The sequence below is a fragment of the Dermacentor albipictus genome, chromosome 7, assembly GCF_038994185.2.
Source record: "Dermacentor albipictus isolate Rhodes 1998 colony chromosome 7, USDA_Dalb.pri_finalv2, whole genome shotgun sequence".
Taxonomy (NCBI): domain Eukaryota; kingdom Metazoa; phylum Arthropoda; class Arachnida; order Ixodida; family Ixodidae; genus Dermacentor; species Dermacentor albipictus.
Genome location: NC_091827.1, coordinates 78,363,339 through 78,384,793, shown reverse-complemented (window position 1 = coordinate 78,384,793; position 21,455 = coordinate 78,363,339). Strand labels below are relative to the sequence as shown.

Here is a 21,455-nt window from a genome sequence, read left to right as displayed (position 1 = left end):
CTTAACGAATTATGCGGCATCTTAGTGACAATAGTGACTCGAAGGCAGCTCTCCAGTCTCCGATGTCCCCTTTCTGTCACGGACCAAATGTGCAACTAGTCGCAGATATCCGACTACTCCACAATCACGCAATCAAAAAGGGGCACAACATCATCTACCATTGGATACCGGGTCACTGCGGAATGTCGGGCAATCACAGTGTGCATGACACCGCCCGGTCGGCCCACGACGGTGCCCATGTTATACCAATACCACTGTCACGAACAGATGCAGCCACAAGTCTTCGCTCCCTCGCCCGCGAGCTTACACAGAATCTGTGGAACACCAGTGAATTCCCGAACGCACGTCTCCACAAATTGGATCCACGTCTGCAACTCCGCCTACCACCAGGGTTGCCACGAGCGGAAGCAACACTTCTGTGCCGCCTGTGGCTCGGTGTGGCATTCACGAACGTCTATTCATTCCGCACGGGAATGGCCGACAGCCCTACTTGCGACAGCTGCGGCTGCGAGGAGACGATTGAGCACCTACTTTGTGATTGTCCCCGTTACAAAGTGCCAAGAAAGGTGCTCGTGACCATGCTCGGAAAACTGGAAAATCACCCCTTTCGAGAGGAAAAAGCTCTAGGACACTGGTCCAGACGGGCTTCGGCATTCAAGGCCTTAAGGGCTTTGTTGGAGTTTTTAAGGACATTCCAATTGTGCGACCGCCTTTGAGTGTTGTAGCGCGTAGTATCGCGTTACTGTGTGAATTTTCCGGTTTCCTTTATTCCTCTCTTCGTCTTCTTTCTCTTTTTATTCCTTTTACACCTTTCCCCAGTGCCAGGTAGCCAGCTGGTACTTACACTGGCTAACCTCCCTGTCTTTCCTGCCATTTGTCTCCCCCTTAGTGATGATAGTACTTCTCCCACTTACCGGTGACGAGTACAATTAGCAACGAAATTCCCCCACCTCGAGAACAGTAATAGGCGGGCCAGGCACGGCGCAGCTGCAAGCCTTCTTATTCTTTCGCTTAGTCCTTGCGAATTGTACTCAGCCTTTTCTTTCCTGCGCAGCAAGCATGATGGCGCCGTTGGTAAGTTTTTGTTTACGGTGAATAACGAGTTATAATTTATATCCACTTAAATGACGACAAACAGCTGCTTCTAAGCAGCATTGTTTAAAGGTTTGGATGACCAGCTGAGTCACACGCCCCAATGCTCCACCACAGAATATTGCGAGTGCCATATTTCCGTTTCTTTCACGAAGCATATGGTTAGCAAAGGAATAGGGCTAAAACAGAAAGGGTTTGCTCATTTTAGAGTTCCTCAATAAGAATAACTTGTGTACGTTGTGCAAAGTACAGTTACTTTTATGCCTATCTTATATGAAAGTGCACCTTTATAGATTTGTTCTACGTGTTTTGTGATATCTATATTTTATTTTGCTCTAGGAATGCTCGAGACCGTGCGCGTAAGTATACATTTGTTGCATATGTGTGCGTAAGTTCTTGAGTTGCTAAGTTTGGCGCCACTACTAAATAATTCGGATCAAACATCATTTGACGAATGAGTCACCGTGCCACTTATCATGTACATTCTGCAGCAATGCGTTAAATAATGCCATTGGGCTGAATAAATGCTACGTTGAATTTTGATGTCGAATATGAAAATTTCGTGTTTTCACAAAACGAGGTCATAAATCCTCTGTGCCTGAAGTCATCTTTACATTACGTAAGCCCTTCTTCTGATTCCGTGTCACGGCTGACGTCTTGAATGGGTTGTGTTTTTTTTTTCCCGAACAGCCAACCGAATGTCGAAGACAGCAGCGCGTAAATGCTGACAGTCCAACATGCATATGAAAGTCTTATTGCCTTGCATATTCGGTGAGCACAAAATTTTACACTGGCGCGGAACGCACGTGCGAGCACGTGAGAATTGTTTGCTTCACACTCTTTATTTGTTTTTCTCTACAAGAGCTACTTATCTTCTCTAGGATCCCTTTGACACGTTATACCACTTTGAAGGAGAGCATTTTGAGTAAATGCAAATGCAGTAAAAATAATCCACACAATGTAGAACATCTATACGAAGAATGCATTTTCATAATTTATCCGCTAAATGGATTTTGTTTAGGAGGTCTACGGGAACCTTTAGCGGTGCATATCAGGGAATACATGACAGGCGTAAAGCAAGTGCCTGAATGCTCGCAAAGATGATCGACACGGCGGCGATGAATAGGAGGGGTATCGCCGGTATTAATGCGATGTTTAACAGCTGTAGTTTGGACCAAAGGACCATCGTTAAAGTCAAAAATATCATGGTAGGATAACAGAACGCGGTAGAGCTGACGAGCGTGCTCGGACTGCATGTCGGGCGCAATCATTTTCTGTAAGTCGGCGATGGTACAAGTCGCCGACTGCGATGGTAGAGGAGGATCAGCTGTGTTGTCGTCTACTGCGATAGGTGCCACTGAATGATCCTCGGAGGAGCAAAGCTAGGCCAGAGACATGCCGCGTGGCAGCATTTGTGTCGTCAAGCCAAAATTGACCACTGGCAGGCAGACGCAATTCGCCGTAATAGATAAAACTGTATGAGGTACTGTAATCCCGTGTGTAAGGAGGACCTCTTGCATAGGAGTCGCGATGTAGTGACCGTCGGGGACTGGTGAGGATGACACGAAGTGAACGTAAGTCAGTGCCAAAGGTGACAAGTGAACGAAGTCGATGGAACTGAGGCGAGTAGGGTGTTGTTCAGCGGGATCCAGAACAGGCAGGTCAAGGCGGAGATTACTAGCGGAACAATCGTTGAGCGCAGAATTTGCGGAGAGGCAGTCTGATCCGAGGATGATGTCGTGGGGACAGTGGGCGATGACTGTGAATAGCACCATTGTGGAGCGATCGGCGAAGGAGACGCGGGCGGCACACATACCAATTACAGGGGCTGTGCCACCATCGGTGACACGGACAACAGGCGTCGTAGTGCGCGTGATTATTTTCCTCAGCCGGTTACGAAGGTTCGCGCTCATTACCGACAAATGCGCCCCAGTGTCTATGAGAGCAGATGCAGAAACACCATCGACTTGCACGTCAGGAAGGTTCAGATGAGTGGGCAACGTCAGGAGAGGATTTGGCGGCGTAGGGAGCAATGCAGCGTAACCTCGAAGCGCTGCATTGCCTAGTTTTCCGGCTGGGAGGCACGTCCGAAAAGAGTCGGGGAAAAGGAGCGACGAGCCTGGGGAGAGCGAAATTGTCGTCGTTGGAGCGAAGCCCAACGAGAATAGGGGCGGCTCGGCGCAGGAGAATCAGTGGCCGCATTATCAGAGCGTGCGACATAGGGACGAGAAGGGCCACCTGAGGGGCAAGAGTAGTCTGTATAAGTAGACCGGGTCGGGGAACTCCAGCGACTGCGACAGTGGCGAGAAATGTGGCCGATTCGATGGCAGTGTAAACAAATTGGCTTGTCATCTGCAGTGCGCCATTCAGACGGGTTGCGGGAACGTGGTGGGTAAGAAGATGTGGGACGGGGCGGAATCGAAGAAGCCGGGTGGGTATCAGGGCTATGGGCCGAGCAGATGGTGGGAAGAACCATGTTGGCGAACTCCTGGTGGACAACTGCCTGGATCAGAGAAACCGTGACTGCAGGTGCATTGGAGGGGCTGGAGTAAAAGGCAGCCGGATAGGCGGCCTCGATCTCACGCCGGATGATTCTCGTAATATCGCAAGTGTTGTTGGGACGAGGAGCGTTGGCACAGGAAGATGGCGCTGGGGTGTTGGGCAGACCTGCAAACTGGTGGTCGATACGTCGGCTTTTAGCGAGTTCCAGGCCGCGGCACTCTTGTATAACTGCATCCACCGTCGCCACATTGTTAAAAACGAGCAAGTTGAAGGCGCCATCGGTAATGCCTTTGAGGATGTGGGAGACCTTGTTGAACTCTGTCATGTTTGCGTCAACTTTGCGACACAGAGCCAAGACGTCCTGAATGTACGTGACGTAGGGCTCTGTTGGCGTCTGCACACGGATGGAGAGCGCCTTCTGCGCGGCAAGTTGGTGACCGTAGGGGTTGCCGAACAAGTCTCGGAACTTTTGCTTAAGCGAATCCCTTACTGGTGAGCTCATCTTCGTGCGTCCGAAACTAAACTCGAGGTGTGTCACCGAGGTAAAAGACTACGTTGGCGAGCATGATAGTAGAGTCCCACCGGTTATTGCGGCTGACGTGTTCGTACTGGCTGATCCAGTCCTCGACATGTTCCCCATCTTTTCCCGAGAATACGCCAGGATCACGGGGAGCGGGGAGAGTGATGTAGGTCGTCGAAGTGGCAGCAGGCATCGGAGCCGGCGGAGTCGAGTTGTCGTCGCCGGGAGCCATGAAGGAAGGCTCTACGTACCGTCCACTGCGAAGCTCCGTGACGAGGTACAGGGAACGTCCACCTCCACCAGATATGTTACGTAGGAAGACGCCGACGAACAGCTATATACAAGTATATTTACAAGGCAATACACCACTCTTGGCCAAGAGGCAACAGCCCGCCCTAGCATCTAATCGTCGTTGCCGTCTACACCCTGCTCGCCTCTTTTTCATTGCAAGTACTGTTCCATAGCAATATTATCGCGAACAGAGCCTTAGTAATCTAGAAATTGAGGTAAATGCAGGACATGATAAGACACCTCCCGCGACATTCAAGTACTTGTCCGACGACGAAGGCAGTCCTAATTTAATTTATGTCACTAGCACTCAACCAGTCGTTGCAAAAACGTCCTTCTATTGCATTACAACACAAAATAAAATGCTACTCATCCAGTTCCATTTCCTATTTAGAAAAACGACCTCATTGAAATTACCCTTCACAACGAAATGGGGGGTCGAAAGGTTTCATTTTCGCACGCTCTCACGTTCAGTAGTTTCGTTATTGTGTAGAGCTGCACTGGTTTTGCGGGCTCACGAAACTCACACGAACTGTAAGTGGCACAGAATTGAACTTCCGTGTGATGCGGCGGGATGCCCGAACGGTCTGCGCCACTTGACCAAAAATAAGCTGCGGCGGCGAAGACACCGCTCTGTCTTGGCTCGGTGCCGCCGTCAGTCGGACGCCGCTGTACTCACCGACGGCAGCAAAGCGTGGTGATGGCCAATGGCAACGTCACCACTCCCCCGTTTGAGTGGCGGGAGATTTGAATTTCGAAACAGGTATTCTGATCCTTCAAATGCAATTTTCTCGTAAGCTGTCTTTTCTTGGCACGAAAAAAGAGTTGCTTGGTTTCTGGAATGGTATTTGTGCAGTCTATGTAGACTTAGTGTTTGCCTTTATTGTTTCTTTAGTGCGAAACGTGTGTATTAATTTTCGGGCTTTCTTCAATTATTCTTAGGCCTGCAAGCCATGGTAGGAGTGAGCATTCTCCGGAGTGAATGAACAAATGGGGTAGGGACCCATTCTTTTAAGAAACTCTGCATCCCCTCAATCGCTCCTTATTAGAAGGGCAATTTGGTCAATGTAGTCTCTACAGCTACTCATGGGGCAACTGAGGAGTATTTCATTAAGAGCACCAACACTGCCGTTGAGACTAGAGAATGACCTGCGTTTTCTTTTTTTCCCCGCGTGTCCTTGCTTCGAATTCTTACTGGAGAAGCGCGTGCACATCCCCGACAGCTTAATAGGAGCAGAGAGCACCGCGGTTACATCGTGCCCCCTTGCCCCTTTCTTCATATTCTGCGCAACTCTGGGCACGTACTACACTACTTGTGGCCTTTCATACGACGTCTTTACTAGGCCCTTCTACGTGATTGCTTCAGTTCCTGCGGCAAGGTCTCAGGCACACCAGTCACATCCAAGCAATACAACCCAGCAAATTCTAGCCGCGAAATCTGCGACTTGAAAGTCTGTGCTACTGTAGGCTCACACTACTAGCGCATGTCGGACAGCAGGCAGTGTTGTTATAGTCCTTATAATCGGTTTTGAATGGGCCGTACTAACTAGCGCCGCTGCACCGAATATTTGCTCAAGGAGTACTGATAGAAAGTCGTGTTTGCTTCTTCGTCGCCCCAGTTGGATGTAGTCGACACACCAGTAAGTGGGTGCGAGTTAGGGATGTTCAATATAATGATCGACAAGACCATTCAAAACTTGTTCCATAGTTGAGGGGTCAAATACAGATTGTTTCCCTGTTAATTTCCTGGCTAGTGCTAATCGTTTGCGAATAATACTATGCCGAACATCCCTATAGGTTAGCATCTTCTCCGGAAAGCATTTTTAGCATAAAAACTTTTTGCGGATAGGAGCCCAAAACACAAAGCCAATTATTAATATTATCGTCACCAATACCCTGTGGTTCATTTTGATTTAACTTGTTTTCTAGTTGTCAGGAGGGAAAAGGGTCTGTACCCACACAAAAGAAAACTGCTTACGTTAGTGCTCTTCTTAGGAGAAAATGTGAGCCATTCCCGATGCTGAACATAAATTAGCAAAGGTGGCCGGCCAATGCTAAATAGCGATTATGAATGAAAAGCTTTGAGTATTTGGTTGCGAGGCCCAAATTCACGAATTTTTTTTTAATCATGCAATACCGATGATAATCCTATCATTAGCGACGACGGCCCAAGCCAACGAAAAGCTCTGTGAATTCAATCCCCGAGTACCAGCGTTGACAAACAAAGCATTACAAGCTGTCAATTGTGATTAACGGCCAGTAGACTGATGGGGATAGAGGCAGTCATAATGATATTATTAGTATTGTGCGATAACTGTTGGAGCCTCACGTCCCAAGACTACACCTCGGCTATGAGAGACGTAGTACGCAAGGACTTTTCGTTATTGTTGTTTAACTCAAGGTGTACAGCTTGACACTAAGGCTAGGTATGCGGGCATTGATCGATCCCGCTCATTACGGCTGCAACGGCCTGATATTAAAATTCAGACTTTATATGCACTACCTATGTAGGTGGGCTGGACGTTCTTACTGAGTTCTATCCATAATTACGACTACCTACGTTGCCTCTCATTACTTCGGCTGTCTTGCTGAGGCTTCATTCTAGAGTGAAATATATTGCATGAACCATGAGGTACGTGTCTTGTTTTTACTTTGTTTTTCAAAACAACCAATAACGTCAAGCGTACCTGCAGGTGTCTCCATCCTGAACGCTGCAGCCTTCACTGTGAGTGCCTACTGTCTTGACCTTCCCCGTTTCACTTTTCATCCTCAATTCTGCGTACTGTTGCAGTTGATAAGGCCGGCTTATCGCTTTTATTAAGCTGTGTATGAAGATATGATTTATCTTGCTGATATGATTTTATTTGAAAACATTGCTCATGCTTCGAAGTTCGGTATTTTGCTAAAAATACGGCTTCTGCTGATTCAAAATTGCACAGTGAACTGCTTGTTGGTTATTAATAAACTGATATATAAAAATGTTATTACACCCATCCGATCTCAGCCAGGCATGTCACCTGGACAGCAAAAGCCCGCAATATTGGTGACAGTTGTCTCCCGCTTACCAAAGCATGTAAACCTAGCAGGAGTAAAATTGTAGTTTGCAAATGTAACTTCGAGTTATTGTCGTTACGCTCTTCAAAAAAAAGAGACCTAGGCATCGATAGTCAATATTCTCCACCAGCTCGGCTTCGCAAAATATGTTTTGTTTCGCTTCAATTTAATTTATAATGGACTATAATTAATTGCAATGTTACAGCTGACCTCTTCCAATATTAAAGCATATCCGTACTTTATAGGAAGCATGTTATCTACTTGTTTGTGAACACAGCATGAAAATGACCATTGCTTACAGATTAAGAGGTGTGGCCGTGACCTGAAGACTGGCGACTTTTGTATGGTAAGAAACATCTAAATCGAATAATGCTCTTTTTATCAAGTGCAACTTGCTGCACAACCTCATACGGCTGTATGCTAATGTCATGCACAACATAAGAAGCGAAGAAACGAAGGACAGTACAGTAAGGAACGCGTGGTGCCCAAACAAAAATCAAAATATTTATGGAACAACCGCGTAATTATGTAGATATAAATAGGCACTCTAAGACGTGTGTGGACATTAAGGTAACCAATGTCAAAGAGTTTTACTGATCATACTGATAGCAAGGAATTTGCAACAACTGAAATATGAAGGCATGCTCGTATTCTGTTTTCGTTTTTATTTTGGTATCTAGATACATTTAGGGTAGCATAGAAGCCCGCAGTATCCCCTTGCTAATAATGTTATACAGTAAATTTCCGCTTTCACGCATAGCCTTGTCGCTGCACTCCGTATTTAGCGCACCCGCCGTATATAGTCTTCCATTCTTGTGCTCGAGCAATAAACGGAAGAAGGGCGAAAGGAAAGGACAAAATAAAATAAAGGAGTGCGCACGCGCAACCTCTCCCCTGGTAGCACCACACAATCTGAATCACAACAATTCGCCAAGCAGATGAAATCCCACACAGCACTGTGTCAAAGATTGGTGGTTAAGTATTCGCACTCTCCGAACCGGAGAAGATGGGGCGACAACAAACCCACACCGCGTACATTTATGGATGGTTCGACTGCTGACCGGCGATAAGGTCCACGCCTCATGGAAGCAGAGGCATGAGATGGGAGGTGACGTAAAAAGAAACACACGGTTTAATAAAATAATATCATGCCGGAGGCATGATTAAAAGGAATAAGAAAATTACACGCGATAGGGTACGAAGCCTCGCTCAAGGCGTGTGGGTCACAACCAACTACAACAATCACAACAATTGACAACATTCACGAATTAACAAACAATTACGCGGCGCAAATGAAAAACACACGCTAAAACAGACACGGCAAGCACTACCCTAACATAACATACAGAAATGGACAAGGGGTGAATATTTTATTGAGAGATGAAACACGATTTAAAATAAGGGCCCGGTGGAAACTTCTGAGAGCAGGTTGGAACACGAGGCTTATCTGTGGCGTGCTCGCCGAGATCCCGATGTGAAGAAGCGTCGGGCTACTGGTTCCTCGCAGCCGAAGATCTTGACGCACTTGCACCGTCTGTCGATCTACCGGCGAAGACTTCGGCCTGGGGGTTTCAGCCTGCCGACCACATCTTCAGCTGTCTCTCGGCATTCGACCACGCCGATCCGTCTTCCAAACCACTCTCCCCGCTCGCCGTGGCTACCTCGTCCCTCGTCACGCTCTGGCCACCCACGTGACCAACCGGTCCGGCGAGTACAGGAATGATGGGGAGCTTTCCTCCCGTCCGCCGTGTAAGCGGCGCTGCAGCTGCGGCGGTAATGGCAGCCATGTCGATATGGACGCGGGCACGCACTTTGTGGCACATTGGCTGATACTTTCCTCCGGCGTGTGTCGATTCATTATTCAAGTATATCTCAGTGACCGCCATCATTCACTTCATTCCCAACACAGTGGCTCATGTTACTGGGATGAACTCCTGCAGATGCATGTATGCCGCTTGCGGACACACCAATAACGTGGGGTTTCATAAGTGTACGTTAATGCCTCCGACACCCGTAGAAGACATTGAGGAATATCAAGCAACGTGACACTACAAGGGCTGTTTTACTCCGCGCCTAATCGACAAAAGCTGTGCTCACCGTATAACCTGGCCGTTAACCTTGGTAAAGCTGAAGCAAGCCCTCCCAAAAAAGGCGTGCGGCTCAATCTTCCGGACGAGAGAGCGCAGATAAGTCTAGGTTTCGGAGCTGCAGCAATTGAACGTTAAAGGGTTCATACTATTCAACTCGTGAGATTTGCAATATTGCAATAGTGTGAGAATTTATTGAAAGAAATTGTTGAATTTGAGCATAATATAATGATGGAATAGTATAACACATGCATATGATGTTGAAGGCGCATACCTGTAGTGTAAATTGGTGGGCCACAAATACACAAAGATATAGTGGTATGACGCAACGTACAACTATACGATTCTGAATGTATGATACCCCTTACGCGGTGCTAGAAAAATTGCACACACTCTGACCATTTCCGGTTCTCGCGTTGCCGTCCTTATTTACCATGCCTGACTGAACAGTGGCGGCGAAAGCAATTATATTGTTTTCTTTGTTTCTCTCATGACAGGTTCCTTACTGCAATGGTACGTGCTATGATGACGTGTGCGTCTGCCCTTGGGAAAAAAAGCCATTTTCACTTCCCGCGGCGATGGTAAATGCGTCCACGCTTAAGAAGGTGCCGTCAGAAAGTTCGACAGCAACTCGGCCATTGACACCTCAGCGTCCGTCCAGCCCGCCTGCAGAGACGCTGCCAATCCAATCGCCGGGGCCTCTAACACTGGTCACTAAAACACAACCGTTCAAAAGGCATATAAGTAGGCTGCCTGGAAGTGCGACTGTAGAACCTACCACGCAAAGGATGACTACCAAATTTCCAAAGAAGAAAAATCCTCGCCACTGCAAGTGTCATGGGAGATGATTACGCCGAAAGAACCGTCATTTCTCTGTAAAAATCCATGAGAATGATATGGCAGTAACATTTATTGCACAATGCAATATATGATGGGAGACGTTGCGTTCTAGTGACACAGTTTTTAGTACCCTCCAAAAATGTTTCTAGCTTTAAAATATTCTTGTATTTTACATGTCAAAACCACAACAGAATTACGAGGCACGCCTTAGTAAAGAACTCCCCAGTAATCTTACCGCGCCCCCAGACTTAGCAGTTCAACGCCAACGTCACTAGGCGACCACGACGATCAGTTTGCATCCTTTGTGGTGCATCTTGTCCCCCCACAATAATCATCATCACTCCTGCCAGCATTACCTTCTTTAAAGCAGCGCTTGATACTTTCTTTTCAAGAATCTGCTATGTCATGCAGAACATGCACATGCTGGTCGGGACCTGTAAATACCGGGACGCGCAGCATTAAACGTGCAAGAGGGATGGCGATTATTGTTTGCGCACAAAAAAGCCCAAAAGAGTGCATATATCTTTGGGTGTAGTCGCCCTCATCATGCCACAGCTCAGGCGCCCTAGTTGTGGGGATAACTGACTACGAACGTTGCACAAGTAGCGCGAACTGGGCGAGTTCGAATGTGTTAATCGTCTGTCGACGCAACAACCAGATGCCTGTGACTGTCTCATTTTCTTCCGTGTGTAGTTGTTGCGCTGACCCGTCATGGAGTAGGTCGCCTTTTTGTTGACGGTTTGACGGGTCGTTGCATTAAACAGTTCAAATATAATTTAATAAACGCAAGAAGATAACTAATGCAGAGAAACCATCGCTTTGAACTTGATAGCATACCATTCTACAGTAGACATTACCCTTTTGTTATTTCTCGTTGGTGCACCTTTTCTGGAAGTGCTATTGCTCCGTTCCATGCATATGCTTAAAGATGCAAGAAGCGTCATGTGTATACTAATGCGGTGAAGTTGAACACATCGAAGTATCAGTGGTGTGCCCCCTCTTCAGTAGGGTTTGTTGGGCGATGGGATGGCAAAAGTAAGCAATAAAATGGAATGATTTATGCAATAATCGAGGTTGTTCTACTGCGATTGATAAATATTTACGCTCAGTCCAAGAAGCAAGACTCGTGAACAAGTTAACTCCAAAATACAGCGTTTTTTTATCATCATTGAAAGGTTGCTTCAATATCACTCCTCCTAAGGTTTCCTTTCTGTGGCGAAGCAGCATTCCTGGCCACCTAAAGAATCCATCAGTGGTCTGTTATACACATAAAAACAAGTCTTTCTTTGTGGACAGCATAACATCTCCGTGAACGTAATTTTGGTTGAATATTTCGAAAGTCAGCTGACGCTGACCCCTTCCAATACCGCAGCTTTCAGGTCAATAACGTTACATGCGATCCTAGTTAAGGGGCGTTTAAATATATCAATTATTTGCAGTGGTAGGGAAACTGCATCTATCTAGTAGAAAAAAAAAAACGAAGAAGTGGCATGATGATTACGAGCCGAGCGTGTAACACGTATGTTTGAGCGTTGGTTATGGTGGGATCTATATGTTTTCGCTCCCAGTCTAAAGCTCAATGAATTGCGCTGCGGTCGAAAGGTATGACGACGACGGCATAAAGAAAATGGCATAACGAGAACAGTATCATGAAGCAGAAATGACTACGATCAAACGACCATGACGGCATCATAACGACGGCAACAGTTCGGTGAACGAGACGGGATACAACTTCTCCGATACTACGCCGCAATCAATAGGCTTCGCCGCCCATGCATGGATGGATGGATGGATGGATGGATGGATGGATGGATGGATGGAGGGATGGATGGATGGATGGATGGATGGATGGATGGATGGATGGATGGATGGATGGATGGATGGATGGATGGATGGATGGATGGATGGATGGATGGATGGATGGATGGATGGATGGATGGATGGATGGATGGATAGATGGATGGATGGATGGATGGATGGACGGATGGACGGACGGACGGACGGACGGACGGACGGATGGAGGGATGGACGGATGGACGGATAGATGGATGGATGGATGGATGGATGGATGGATGGATGGATGGATGGATGGATGGATGGATGGATGGATGGATGGATGGATGGATGGATGGATGGATGGATGGATGGATGGATGGATGGATGGATGGATGGATGCTATTAGCGTCCCCTTTGAAATGAGGTGATTGGTTGCGCCACGAAGCTTTTTTTCTTAATTTGCCTTATGTCCTGCCTATATTTCAGGAAAACAAAAAAACACACAAAATAAAGAACTCCCAGCATGAGACTTTCTTAACCAATGCTGGGAACTTTGCTTTTGTGTGCTTCCGTTGCTCGTGATCTCCCTACTTTTCTACCAACAAACCTCCAATCGCATCTTACTAATCTCTATATTGCGTACATGTTTGCTTTCTTTATCCTGTCCCTGAAAACAATGGCTTCGATGAGGCCAGAGGAGCCTAAACAACAGCTACATAGGTATCTTTACATTCTCATAAAACATGATCCATCATTTCCCAGCTTTACCGCAGCAAGGATATGCTCCTTCTTCCATGGCGTACCTCACCTTATAACTACGCGTTCTAAGTCATCCTGGTCTCTCTTTGAAAAGTAAGGAGCTGCCCTTTGAGTTATCATAAATTGTTTCTTTCCTATGGTTTGTTCCTCTTAGGCAGTTACTCATAGCAGGTTTTTTTTCTATTGCCGTCACCCATGAGATTGTCTCAACCTCTCTGAATTTTCGGTTGACGTTCATTGTTGCCAAGCTGCTCACTATAGCGGTCGCACACTTGCTGGTAAGCTTCCTTGTGTTTTTTCCTCGACTGTGAATCAATGTTTTTCCTGTGCAAATACCTGAAGACATTCGCAATTCATTTACATAACTTCATATTCCTCAGTGTTTCTTCAAAATCAATTTCATTCTGAGCTTCCATCAGTTCAAAATTTGTCCATCCTATGTCCTCCAGCACAGCTTCATTCGTAGTCTTCCAATGAGCGCCCAATGTGAGGCGTCCCACTGACCTTTCGTTGCCATCGAGTCCTGATTGGAGCCCTGTGATTATACGCGTCATGCGTGAAGAGCAGCGCCACCTGGTAGTGCAGGAAACCGTGCTTTGTGCACTTTCACCGAACACTTCTTTCTCATTGGCGCACTTCAACCAAAGGAGCACCTTTTGGGCCACTGCGAAGGACTTTACCTACGAACTGCGACTACGGAGACAATGGTGCGAAACTGAGTAACTCGGTCTCGCGTGCTCTCTCTCTCTCTCGTTCACCTCTGTCGCAGCGGACAGCGCCAGCGGCGCAAAACTTAGCAACAAGCTAGGTAAAGTGGACCTTTTTTTTAAATATTGCTGTCAAACGCGAATGGTTGCGTTCTGCACATTTGCGACGAGAAGTCGTACACACGTTCCATGTTATTAGCACATTCGTCTATAGCCGCGTCGCTTTTGCGTAGATTTTAGACTTCTGTAAATTCAGTATAGGGCTACTAACTTTCCTGTCTTGTCGTCACGGGAGCACGTGGGTGATGACAACAGCAAGGCGGTGGCAAGACGATCGCGACAACACTGGCGACAATGAAGCGGTGACTGATTAATTGTACTTTGGCAACGAAACGTTACAACCTTTTCCATTCATGCAAAAGTGTTGGGAGCGGGAGGAGATACATGTGGAGTGGAAGAAATCAAATCTAGTCCTCATCCCCAAACCAGGGAGAGAACTCAGACTAGAGAACCTTAGGCCAATAACGTCAACCTCCTGTGTAGGCAAGCTCACGGAGCACGTCATACAGAACAGGCTGAACGGATACTTGGAAAGTAAGGAACTCGACCCAAACAGCATGGTTGGATTCAGACAACAACTATCCACAAACGATGCCATGCTACAACTCAAAGAACAAGTAGTGGAAAGGAAGACTAGTGACACGAGAGTCATAGGGGAACTGGACGTCAGCAAAGCGTCTGACAACGTCAAACACAAAGCGATCCTGTCACATATCAATCACCTAAATGTAAGAAGCAAGCTATACAACTATATCAAAAGCTTCCTCACGGACCGAACTGTGAACATAGAAATTGGGGGCACAATAAGAGAAAACATTAAGCTAGGCAACACGGAAACACCGCAGGGATCGGGGCTCTACCGTTCCTTTTTTAACATTGCAATGATCGGGCTGCCCGAGAGATTCAGAAAGCTAGAGGGCCTCTCCCACACTCTCTACGCTTACGACCTCACCCTCTGGGTCGACAGAGGCGGGACCGACGGCCACATCGTACAAAGGGAAATCTGGGAAAAAGAAAGCTATCTGAGACTAATAGGGCTAAAATGCTCACCGGAAAAATTGGAGATGCTAGTCATGAGCAAGCAGCAGGTCAATATCGAGCTTCTGGTCAACAACACCCCAGTCCCAAGGGTGGGCAAGATCAGGATACTGGGTATATGGATACAAGAAAATGGGAGAAACACCGAAACGATAAACGGACTAGAAGCCACGACCAACCAAACTTTCAGGCTTCTCAAGAAGATAGCAAACAAGAATGTGGGGATGAAGGACGCGAACCTACTTAGGCTTGTCCACGCTTTCACCATTAGCCGAATCACCCACGCTATCCCGTACTTAAAGACAGCTAAAGCAGAGAGAGATAAGGTAGACATCCTTATCAGGAAAGGTGTCAAAACAGCCCTAGGTTTACCACCGTGCACATCAACCGGGACGATCCTCAAACTAGGAGTGTCAAACACCCTAGAGGAAATGTGCGAGGCGAAACTCACGGCAAAATACGTCAGATTAACTGGCAGCACAAAGAGCAGATCCATCCTTAGGAAACTGGGCTACCAGAGCCCAGAATCGCGTGAGGGGATAACCACAATCGCCAAAGAAATTGCCAGCAGGTTAAGCATACCCCCCCCCTCCAAAGAAACATGCACCCCATACACAACGAGGAACGCAGGAGAAGCAGAGTCCAAAGACTCCAAAGCTCCCTCCTCCAAAAACAAGGTGTAGTGTACACCGATGAGGCAGAGTACCCAGAAGGGCACTACGTTGCAGTAGTAGTGAGCGACAAAGGCGAGTTTAACTCGAGCTGTAGCGTGAGACAATCTTCACCAGAGGAGGCAGAGATGGCGGCGATTGCCCTGGCAATTGCAAACCCATCAACCAGAATAATTATCACCTTTTTCTAAAACTGCAATCAAAGCCTCTGACACCGGCAAGGTGTCCAAAGAGGCCGGCAAAATTTAGGCAAGGAGAACATACCCAACAACCTAATTGGAATAATTTGGCCGCCCGCCCATAGTGGACTCGCAGGGAACGAGATCGCCAACGAGTTCGCATGAGGACTAACACACCGGGCCCCAGCCCAGGCACACTACTCCCTGTCCAAAAAGCGAAACCTAACCACATACAGAGAAATTCTAGAAAACTATAGAATGGGCAGGAGAACCCTACCTCCCCCAATAGATCTCTCACAAAGAAGGAAGAAGTAATCTGGCGAAAACTGCAAACGGATACCTTCCCAAAACCGTATATCCTACACAAATGCAATCCTGAGGTGCACACTTCCAAATGCAAAAACTGTGAAGGCATAGCGACCCTAAATCACATGCTCTGGGCTTGCCCAGCACTAAACGGTCTATATGGAAATAAAGAGTCACGCGAATCCTCCCTTCATAGCCAGGAAGAACAAGCCCAAAAACAAGTCATTGGTCGAGCCCAGGCCACCGCCGGAAGCCAACTAATTCCGGCCGATGTCTAGGAGGGAGGTAGACGATGAAAGGGGGAGCTGCGTTCACCCCGATCACCCATGCTACCTGACGGGAGCAAATAAAGTGCTTTCTCTCTCTCTTTCCGTTATGATATACGCCAATTGCGTAGGTAGTGCATTGGGTTAAACGTGCACACTGTGGTTGTGCCAGTCACCTGAAAAAGATATGTTGCAGATGCGAAGGAGTTCAGCCATGCAATATTTTCTCATGCAGTACACGCGCCTCGGGAATAATGGGCAGAGCATTGCCATCACGCGCTGCTTCCGTCAATCTATCACTTTTACGGTCACCTAAATAGAGGCTAATAGTGCTACGTAAGTAGCGTTTGTCACGCTAATTCTGACTTTTACGGCGCGCTTCTACGTTAACACCGTCCAACCGCATTCTCTTTGCAACAGCCTTTGCTATGTAGAGCTCCATGTTCTCATCATCGTGACGTCACCATTTGGAAGATCAACGAAATATAAAGGTTCGAAGAAGAGGGGGCACCATCAACCGTATCAAGCCAGGCATGCATTCCCTTCAGCAAATCGGCGCCGCAGTCCGCCGCGCCTCGACATCGTCGACGGACAGAAAGCGCTGAAGGCAGCATTTCGTCTTCTGGCACCAGTTATGAGTCACACTCGAGAAGCAAGCCAGAATCTCTTCCGATTAACCTCTATGCCTCACCCCACACCATTTCACTCTCTTTATCGAGTGCATGACAGCGTTAGACGAGCAACGAAGTGATTGAACGGAAGTGACAGAATAACTGCACTGATATCCCAAGGCTACTTCCCAGTCGAGGAGACCGCGGTGTACGTAAAGTTTAGGCGTTGCTACGCACGGCCGAGTGTAAGCGGATATTGTTCACTGCTGCACTTTTGGTGGGTTTCCATGTTGCAGCACCCCTGCTGATGCCGCGGTGAGGGCCTGTAACTGGCAGCGGTGAACAGTGGCTTCCGATATTACAGTGGCACACCATAGCGAAAGGCACTTCGGTGCAGACACGAAGGCCACGATTCACGGCTGCAGCAAGGAGACCCATTGATAACGCAGTTGCGAAAACAATCTCGTTGCGCTCGGTGGTGAGTGTCAGCTGCTAAGCTGTTCTTTCACCTTGGATAAATGCTGGCGTGTTCTATTTTCGTAGCCAATTCTGACCAATACTCCCTCTTATTCAAGTGCCCTTTCCTTCAAGCAAAAGCAACGAAAATCTAGATGACAAGAAGGCCGATGAAATTAACATCTCCACATTGATATAGAGGGTGTGCGCATACATCCCAGGGTAAGATCAAATTGTGTCGACCTAATAGGTCATCGTACCTTCCCATATATATAAACCACTTCATAACTGAAAGGTTTCGCAACGATTTTGTCGTAAATGCAGTCTGTGGCATACCTTATTAAATCTATATATGATGCGTAGCTGCTTAAATCGGGGTAAATCAACAAAATTTAATTTTTCTTTGCTAACACTACTTTGCTAACTGACCAAGAGTTTCATGCCACGACAAAGCTGACTGGTGACGGCAGATTGCCCGACTCACCACCACATAAATGCTCACGTTTTCCACAGCGAAGCTGTATATAGCTGCCCTCTAGCGGTGGCCGATGTTCATCCGTCTGCACGTCGCATCAACACGAAAAATGTTTGTCTCTAGTTTCTCGCGAATGCTCTGTAGCTCTCAATCTATTGCGTTATCTTGGATAAATTTATGCTGAAATTGGCTGCTAAGACGGCTCTATCATTACGCTGAGTTTCATTTACTTAACTTAATTGGTTAGTTTACAGTGAAGTCGTAAACGTTACAGAACTCCTGTCAATACAAGTCCATCTACGGAGGCAGTATGGTTACAGAAAACTGTTCTAACTCTTATATTCTCGAAACTATCCCGAAACAAATTATACGACAATTAGTCGCTAAGACGACTTTAGCATTACGCCAAGTTTCGTCTACTTTTCTTTATTACTTAGTTCACAGTGAAATTGTAAATATTGTTGAATTGTCGTCTGCCTTGCAGCGGCACTTTCACGCGTTACTGCTTCATAAAAGAATAAGAATAAATCACTCCAAAGTCAAAAGATGTATTCGTTGTCCGTGTCCTTCAATAATAATCAGAAGAAGAAGAAGAATACCTATATACAAATAAATGCGTCAATTGAGGTAAAACACCAAAGCTTTGCTCGTCCTTCTTCACAAAGGGGAAGGCCTGATGAATGTTTCTTCTTTTTTTTATGCCTCTCTCTATCTTTTTATTTACTTTCTGGTCTGGTTTTATCAGTGTTCCCTTACCCTTTGTGCAATTACACTGCCGTCAGCTAGCCTTACGTTATCTTTTCTTCTGTTTTTCCTCCTCTTCGTCAACGCGGTTAATCATCACTGATGTGTTTTAGAGCGCAGCTCTTAGGCGCTCGTTCCTGCGTTGAGCGCCGGCGTCGGCGTTCCCGAGCGAACGCGCACAGCGAAGGAGGGAAGAGCGAACGCGGATCACGACGGGGAATGAAAGACGGCGAAAGTGAAGAAAGCGCGAGGACGAAATCGAAGGAGGAGGATGCAGCGGAACCATGAGGTGGAAAACGGAGGAGGAGGGTATGGCAAAAGCGTGAGTACAAAAGCGTACTTCCACGCAAGACGGGCTCTGCAGCGATGACCGCTACAATATGGCGCCAGAGTAGCGCGCCGTCGTCTGTTGAGCCATGGCAAGCGGCAGGCGCGTTCACCGATACCACATATGGAAACAAAGTGCTGCATGAACGGAGGTCTGTCTGCGGCGGCTGCTGTCAATTGTGCTCAAGCGTCACCCACGTGCTGCCTGCCGCGATTTCCCTATTAGTGAGGCAGTCTCGCCACAGTTCGCTCCGCGTGCAATGTGCTGCATGAGGCAGATTGTGCACCTCAGCCTGTATATTGCTAAATGAAAATAGGTGAGGAGAGGCACTGAAATTTCACATTAGGGTTTATCGTAATTGTAGGTGATTCTTTTTTACTGCGCTCGAGAGCGTCCGAGCTGATAAAGCCAGTCGATATCTACAAGCTGTAGATAGGACGATATCTAGCAATCACATAGCACTCATATCAGCTAGGAGCTAAGTACGCTGAAAAGTTCTGCAAACTATAAATCGCAGTTAATGTTTTTTTCATTTCCGCAGTTTGCAGTGTAAAGTTTCAGACCTAGGGTGCTATAACGTAAAGCTATTGTAAACTTTTCTATTCCAATTCTGCTATCAGCCCTCCACGATTGGTCAAAAACGTTTTTTCGGCCACCCCCACTTCACCTGTCTGTCACGCGACGTCACGAAAACCGCGATACCTCCCCATCTGATATGATGTGTACACACTGATTATGCATGATATGACAGAAAAAAGAAAAACAGTTATTTCTGATTCGACCCCTTTTCGCCATTAGCCCTCCGCTATTGGTAAAAAGTTTTTGGGCTACACCCACTTCATCTGCCCGTCACGCGACGTCACAAAACCGCGAAAACTCACCGCATCAAAGGGACGTGTACGCATTAAAGATGCATTAATATGCCGAACAAAACTGAATTTTCTTCGGGATAGCCACAGGCTGCCCCGTTCCGAAAGGAATTAAAGATGACTGCCGCTGATCGCTCAGACGCTGGCTACTCGCACCTGCCGGATAGCATGGGTGTATTTGCGTATAAGAAAACTTGTTGCGTGGCCATGTAACGTTTTCGAGCACTTTCGGCCCATTTACCCCCTCATTCTGCCAACTTTTCTTTGATGAGGGTCCGTTTTAGCGTCATTCTTGAGCTTCCGTTGCATGCCGCCACGATTTTCAACCAGCCACCACAAGCTAAGGGAAAGCCGACCAATCGTAGACGCCGGCACCGCCCTCTTCATCCGGTTATCGAATTTCAGTCCAGTCGCTCGTCCCCATCGAATCCCTGTCCACCTGAGCGTTCTGCTCGCCTCTTGTCAGCGAATTAAATACGACAAGCTGCTCAATGCAGGCAATGTTATTCGTTTTTCAAGCAAAGAAAAGTGACCTCCTATGAACGAGGAGAGCGTTTGATTGGTCTGTTCAGACAACCCTGCGGGTGACCGCCCGGTGCTTGCGTTGGTGGTTACGCAAATTTGACGTCAGGGGATTGGAATAGAAACATATTGGAATATGTTTACGTTATAGGGCCCCTACTTCACGTTCATCTACATTTAGAGTGTGCAGGAAATCGCGCGGCCACGCTGTACCACGCTGTCAGAATAGCACAGTGCGGCCGCGCAATAAAAGAAACCTGTGCATGTGCGGTGCTTCCTTGATGTGTTGCCAACTACTAGTTGCTGGGTCCACCAAGCACGTGTTGGCTTTAGTAAAACTTCGCTTGTAGCCGCATATTCTTATCCCGAAGATGAAAGAAAAACGAGCATTTTAACCACTGAACTACATATACTCCTGCAAGTATTTGCGTCGGGTAAAACCTATATGAGTAAAAATAATTAGGTAACAACGCTGTCGTTACCCTAAGAAGTTACAAATGAAGCTATATCTTTTTGTCTTATAGAATAGCATGATGATGCAGGATCATTTGGCCATAGTGTGGGGAATTCACCAACCATTTACGTGCGGTGCCTGGCTTCACAGACGCAACCATACGCTTGTGGGAGCGAAGTTCGCTTCACAGCAGTGTGAACCTGGCACGCCCCAACAGTTTAGCGGAAGACACGAAGCCATGCCTTTCAACCTGGCCAGCACCTGTACCGGCTTGCTTTGATGCGCGGCCGCGTTTGCTGCATAGGTTTCATTGGTGCTCACCGGGTCGCAACACGCGATCGTACCTTCCCTCTAACAGTGTACGAGCGTGTATGTACTTGTTGTTATGAAGCACGTTTTCGTTAGGTTATGAATTTACAAAGCCGGCATCGTTCAAACCAGGAAGTGTTCGCAATGCATACAAGAATGCTGCAAAAATGATACAATCTTACTCTAAGATTTCAAAGGCCTAATATACAAATCTGGCTGACCTCCAGCTATGGAGGGCATCCTGGAGTGGGCTGAGAGGATAAAGGAGGCGTACTTCAAGTAGTTCCTCCCCCACCCTCTATTCCATTGCCCCCTTCCCTTTAAAGAGGGAGAAATAAAGTTTTTCATCATCATCATCATTGGTTTATTCTTTGATAAAACGAAAGTAAAATGTATTCTTTATGAATGTCAATAAATATTTATGTACCTTAAGCATTCACATCTTAATGAACGTTTGTATTAACCGTAAACGACAGCAGCGAGTTACTCTAACGTTTCAGGAAAAGCTACAATGTCAGCTATAACAGTGCGTTTCTTTATTT

At 46.9% G+C, this 21,455-nt stretch overlaps 1 long non-coding RNA gene across 1 annotated transcript; it reads left to right on the top strand.

Moving 5' to 3' along the window:
- The first annotated feature begins 1,212 nt into the window (after positions 1 to 1,212).
- LOC139047514 (uncharacterized) lies at positions 1,213 to 12,148 on the top strand. Its single transcript, XR_011507183.1, has 5 exons — positions 1,213 to 1,451; positions 1,783 to 1,863; positions 7,096 to 7,127; positions 7,758 to 7,802; positions 10,041 to 12,148. It is a non-coding gene; the product is annotated as an uncharacterized lncRNA (long non-coding RNA).
- The last annotated feature ends 9,307 nt before the right edge of the window (positions 12,149 to 21,455 follow it).